Below are 6,878 nucleotides of genomic sequence, written 5' to 3' on the forward strand. Positions count from 1 at the left end.
ATAACTGCAAGATTCAAGGAGGTGGAGTTCTTCCCTGCATTCGTCGAAGTGTTTGATAGACTGGCACTGAAATAGGTCCAGTAGGAGTCTGCACTCGCCCTTGACCCAATCTGGGAAGGAATCCTGGGGGAGAGCAGGAGAGAAGTCGAGGTTCTGCATAATTGAACTGTTCGGGATTGGAATGTGGTAAGACCCCTTCTGATGGCCAATTTATCCCATATCTCCAGTTTTGTTCATGTCCGGGTAGCAATGTTAGCACTGCGAGGGCAGAGCCACTTCGAAAGCCAAGCAAGGTCACAAAGTAGCCAGCAGGCGATGGCTCGATCCATGCGTATCCAATGCTTCTTGCTCTCTTGCAACACCCACTCAGAGATGTAGTGTAGATTGGTAGCCCAGTAGTTATCCTGGAGGTGGGAACAGGCAAGCCCCTCCAGTTTCTTGGGAGCGTAAGAAAGGCAGAAGAAACACATGGTCACCTCTCCTTCCATGTGAAGAAGCGAAGATCCCCTTGCAGTCGCTTGATATCATTGGAGGGAATGAGAGTGGGCAGTGATTGGAATACACATAGGAGCAAGGAATGAACGTCCATTTTTACCACATTGAAGCGACCTGCCAATGAAATGTGGAGTGGTCTCCAGCGCCACAGGGTTTCAAGTATTGCCTTACGATAGTGTAACCAATTAGCTCCGTCCAGGCTCTTAGGAGTTCATAATTGTGAGGCCTGGGTACTGAATGGAATGACATGACCATTGAAAGTGGGTTAGTGCCTGTAGGTGGTGGAGATGTTGTGGTGGGAGGGTGATGTGATGGCCTTCTATTGGGGAAAGGCTGAGCATACCTCACAAATTCACTGATTGTTCTGTGTTTTTGGTAGATGAACCCATAACATATTCTTTAATGTTTTTAAGTCTATGGCATTCAAATGTGGGTTGTTCTCCTAAACCTGCTATGTTGTTCACCAGATGACATTCTTTCTGGATAAATGTGCACAGTCTGATGTTCACTGGACCATACTTAGTGACACAAGTCAGTTTTGTGTTCTTCAATCTTTGACCCTGTTCCAAATGTGTTTCTCTTGGTGTAAACCAAGGTCTCATTTAAAATATGGTACCCGGCCCATACATCTATCAGGGCATGGGAGGGATGTACTTACTCTCTTGTCCCAATAGAAGACTGACCGCCATAGTTAGCAATGTTTGCCAGGCACGTAGAGTCATGGCAACTCCACTAACACTTTGCTTAGGGGTCACCATGTTTAATGTGTCTGCTCAGTAAATTTTTGTTCCTTAAAAACAAACTTCCAAAGTGGGAACTTGTTTTTGAAAATCAAAAAATATATGTACCTGACATGCTATGAGTTCTTGCCCAAGGTGCGGGATCTTTTTCTTTGTTCAAGAAATGTAGGCTTTCTAAAGAAGTTCGAAAGAAAAGAAAACAATACTTTGAATAACACCTAATATGCAATTGGCTGTAGCCTAAAGGTTTCTGCTAGTGAAAAGAGTGTATTTCTTTTTGCTGTTGGAAACATGGCTGTCCCAGACTACACAGGTTTTGGAGGCAGGAAATTGATCACAATTATGATGGAGAACGCTGTCTGCCAAAATCTGAAATGAGGCCTCAGGTGCTTTGGGATGAAGAAGACCCAGGGGTATGACGCAGCCACTTATGCTGATGGTAGAAATGATGAGATAGGTCAATGTCATCCGAATTTATGAAGAACTTCAGGATTGAGACGGAACATTGGAAAGGAAGGCTTTATAAAAGTGAGCACTATGAACAAAATCTGAAAAGAGAGTTAATTGAAGTTGAGGAGCAAACTTGATTGATATACTAAGCAGAGGAGGCTGCCTTGATATCCATTTAACAACAGCACGTTTGAGCATTAAGTATTGTGATGTGTTATACTTAAATTGATTTTAACCCAATAATTCCAAAAAGTCAGTTACTTGTTTCTTTTAAGTGCTGTCTGCTAAATAATGGAGCTCCTGACTCCTTTAAGACATAAGTAAAGAGGATGGGTTATTTCTTTTAGAGAAATGTGCCTTTTTTTTTTACAATGAAGGCAGTACAACTCATGCAAAGCATTCGAATACGCAGACTGAATTGGCACTAAATCTTCCGTCACTTAACTGCGGCTATCATGCAATTCAGTGCTCTGAAAATGACCCACTGCTTTTGCCTCAAAATCTGTTTCATGAATTAGTATCTTAAGTTTATCTTTGCTTATACAAAATATGTTGAATTGATGTTAAGGCTCTCCTGTTGACGCTGCCATTGCTATTGGAAACTTAGAATTTAGCCGGCACACAAATGCTAAATCTTCCTTCTGAGAACTCAGATAGCATAGTGTCTCTTGAGAATTGTATATTGAACGGTGGAGTGCAAGAGGATTTCACCGGAGGACCACCCTGTCGTGTACATCTAATAGCAGAAAATGGATATGGTGAAATAGGTAAACTGGTTGTTTTCCTTATAGTCCTGGTACCTCCTCCTTCTGAGTAAAAGCTCCACATGATAGGGCACTGTTTTATGTGCCCTCTGCAAAAGAACCTGGGGGGCATATTACCAAGCAATAGCGATAATTATCGTTATTGCTTGGTTAGAGACAAAAATTTACCGCAGAGCTGCGGCGATTTTTACCGCAAATAAACCTTGGTATTACCAATGTTTATCGCAAAAGCGATAAAAATCGCCGCAATGCATGAGTATCGCTGAAAAGTCCGCGATATTCATGCATTACCGAGCTAATGCTCTTAGCCATGTTATCCACCTCCCATTGGATAACATGGCTAAGAACTGCTCAGGGCAGGTGTTAGCTTTTGGAGATCTTTGCGCTTAGCGCGAATATCTCCAAAAGTTGGTAATAGGAGATAGCGATGTTAGCGACTGTTTTCAGTCGCTAACATCTTGGCACGCCCACTTTGCATGTCATTAGTGATAAATATCACTGACATGCAAAGTGGGGCCCAAGATGGTCGCTATCTCCTACTAGCTGTCGCTAACTGGTGTTAGCGACAGCTAGGTAATAGGGAGATAATTTTATCTCCGCTTTCTTGGCTTTTAAAGCCAAAAAAGCAGAGATAAACCCCCTTGATAATATGCCCCCTGGACTGGCCCAACCTGTAATGGTGAACAAGAGTGAGGTATTGTTTGCAAGACAGGGGGTATGCAGAAGCAGTATTCTCCATACAAGGTTCTCCCCACTAATCTTGAGCATAACATTTTGCCTCCATCTAGTGGATTAGTAGCTCAGAAATAATTAATAATGTCTTCCTTCTAAAATACACACACACTCCAAATCAGTATACACACATGGGCTTGGGATTCTCTCATTCAGTAATAAATATTCTATGGATCCTTATTTAGGGAGTTAACCCACCCAAGGTGGAATGTCACAATATCGACTGTGACAATAACAACCTGCAACAATATTATTGACACAATATCAGATGCCAAAATATTGATATGGAAGTATACATTTACTATTCTTAACTTCACACCTATTTACCTTGATGTTATAGTGGTAGTGGATACTGTGGACTTAATATTGTTTCAGGCTGTTAGGTATTGTAAGACACCATATAAACCTATTCTCTCTGACATCGATGCAGATCACAAAAGAGTGATATGAGGGAACATGCCACACAAACAGCTCTAGTGGCTCTATGAAATACTGGCTACTCAATAGCAGGAAGTCACCTGAGTCCCCACCGATTCTTCTCCCACTGATATCTATGGGTTACTCTGTCACCTAACATCTGTGACAACCCTAGCGCTGGGTAGATCCACCAGCTATATGAATGAGGAACAACATCATGTGAAGGCAGCACAAGTCCTTAGGTCATGGTGAAGGAACATTGTCCATTGCTTATTTTCAATGGAACTGACACAAGAAATGGGTTACTTGGAGAGCCTACCTCTAGGACATCAAGGCTGGTCTACCATCTGTGCTGGCTGAGAAGTTACAAGGATCAAAGGAGAAAGGGTGGCAGATAGGCCCTCAAGAGTCTTACATTTGCTTATAGCTCCTCCAAGAGACTACATGCCATCTATCTCAATAGGGACCATAGATGTCCCCGGTGTGGAGTGGTGGCTGCAGATTTCCTACATATGGTATGGTACTGCCCAATCTTCACATCATATTGGTTGAAGGTGCTGCCACAACTCTAGCGTGTGTCAGGGTGGGAAGCTCTGCATACAATTAATCAATGTTTATTGGGACTCTTACCTCACAACCCTAGATAAAAACTGAGCAGAAGATTCACAATGCTAGGCCTCATAGTGTGAAAGAGGCACATAGCTATCAGCTGGTTGGCGGTGAAACCTCCTACAATGGAGGCTTTGGGGAGAGATTTATTAGAGTGAGTGGCACTTGACCCACGCACACGAGTGAGGTACCATTTTTATCGGGAGTGCTGGGGGAATGCAGGATGGAAGGAAATTTGTGTCAGCCTGGTGATCCCACAACATTTCCACACAGATATTTGAGAAAAGTGATTTTGTCAGAAAAATTGGAGGTTTGGAGGGGATTCTGGGTAGGAAAACCTTGGGGGGTCCACGTAAGTGACACCTCCTTAGGAGTCTTGAGGGAATGCTTGGTTCGTGGAAGTATGTTGCTCCCCTTAGATTCCAGAACTTTCCATCACAGAAATTTGTGGAACATGTGTTTTTTTTTAAATTAAGTATGAGATTTGCAAGGGATTCTGGGTAACAGAACCTGGTGAAAGGCACACAAGTCACCCCATCCTGGATTTTCCTTGGTGTCTAATTTTAACAAAAATGTACATGTTTGCTATGTTTCCTTAGGTGGCGGGTTTGATAGGACCCAAAATCCACAGGTAGGCACATTGGGAAAAAAAGTCAGTGTCTAGTGGGCATTCTGACTCCCTGGAATGGGGGGGAATCAGGGACTATTGCCCCAATATGCCCCCAAGGGGGACAGAAGGACTGTGGCTATTTTGTTGCAGGGTTTGGGGCATTGGGATGACCATTCTGGGCAGCCCCCACTCCTTCGTATAAAAAAGCCAGCATAATCGCTGGTGCCTAGTGGGCTCTCTGCCTCCCCATGGGAGCAGATCAGGGGTTACTGCCTCCATCTGCCTCATGGAGGGGGCAGAAAGACTGTGGCATTTTTTGAGGGATGGGGTTATTGGCCATTCTAGGGAGCCTCATCCCTTGAATTCAGATTTTTTTTAAATCACTGGTGCCTAGCGGACTTTCTGCCCCCTGAGGGGGCAAGTAAGGGGCTATTGCCCCATCTGCCTCTGGTTTTTTAGAATAGGGGAGATTTGACCTAGCTGTAGGGAGGCAGGAACGCAGCCAGAAGAAAGAGAGGAGTTGATGACAGTGGTCCAAATTGGGGCAATGATGTATTTGAGTTGTTGGATTAAGTGGGAGGGGAGGGGGTTGTTAGAATGTGAGGATGGTTTGAGTTTGGCAATGATGTTGATGATAGTGGTTTCCGAGGTAGGAATAAATACATTCCATGAAGCGTTATTTTTAGGGAGGGAAAATGTGGAGGAAGAGTCCTGCGGGGTGAGAGAAGGGAGGGGTAGGGTGGAGTCGGGGTGAGTGAGGGAGGAGGAGGTAGGTGAATTGGGAGAGTTGGGGAATGAGCTTTTGATGGGGGGAGGTTGATAGGTGGGAGGAGAGCGGGAGGGGGAAGGAGGTGAGTTGGGCCTATTTGGTAAGGTGGGTTGGATGGAGGGAGGTTGGAGCGAGAGAGGAGGGGAAGAGAAGGATTGTTCTATGGAGTTGACTTTGTTTGAAAAGAAACTGACAATTTCTTCACATCTTTTGACCGAGGCAGCAAGTTTAGGAGGGTCAGAGGAAGTTTGTTTTTTAATAATGTTAAACAGTTCCCGGGGACGGTTTCTTGCCTGGTCAAGTTGAGACCGGAGGAAGGTGGCTTTTTCGTTAAAGATATGTTTTTTGTAATGAGCTCTGTTAGATCTCAGTAGGGCCAGGTTTTCAGAGGAGGGATGATTCCTCCAGGCGCGTTCGGATTGTCTGAGGGTCCGTCTTTCGTTATTGAGTTCAACGTTGAACCAGGATTTTGGAGGGATGTTTTTTTGTTTTTTTAACTTAATGGGGGCAATTAAGTCAAGGGCATCAAGGATGGATTTGTTATAGTGATCGGTGAGATCATTGGTGCCAAGAGAGGGGGGGGGAGGAGTAAGCAAGTTTTAATTGCTGATTCCAGTTCTTCAGGCGGGATGAGGTGAAGGTTACGAGTGGGTTTACTGGGGAAAGTGTTGATACGGGCGGGATGAGTGGAGGGGCTGTTTAGGGTGAAGAGGATGAGGTGATGATCAGACCAATCAACAGGTGTTATGTTCGAGAGAGAGGCCGAATTCTTGTTCACCAGGATAGCATCTAGGGTGGCGCCTTTGATGTGAGTGGGGGCAAGGCAGAGTTGGGTCAGGTCAGTGATGTCCAGGGTTTCATTAAAAAGGGAGACCGCAGGGTCATCTTTCTTATTCCAGTGGATGTTATAGTCACCCAGGAAGACATTTTTGGGGTGGGAGATTGAGGCTTGGATAATAAGATCAGTCATCTCTTCTGTGAAGGGGAGGCAATTTCCTGGGGGGTGGTAGATGGTGTGTAGCCGAGTGGTGGGAAAGCCAGGGAAAGAGAGGTCGGCGCAGAGATATTCAAAAGACGAATGGTCTTGGAGTAGGACGGGTGAAATGTCGAGATTCTCCTTAAAGATGAGGGCAAGGCCTCCACCTAGTTGTTTGATTCTGTCCTTCCTGATAATAGAGAAGCCAGGAGGGATAAGCAGGTCGAGGATAGGGGTGGAGTGGGTGGTGAGCCAGGTTTCAGTAAGGAAAGCGATGTCAATGTTTTCACTGAGAATGGTTTCAGAAATCTCAGTT

This window comes from Lissotriton vulgaris, chromosome 8 (genome assembly GCF_964263255.1).
Source record: "Lissotriton vulgaris chromosome 8, aLisVul1.2, whole genome shotgun sequence".
In the NCBI taxonomy this organism is placed as follows: Eukaryota; Metazoa; Chordata; class Amphibia; order Caudata; family Salamandridae; genus Lissotriton; species Lissotriton vulgaris.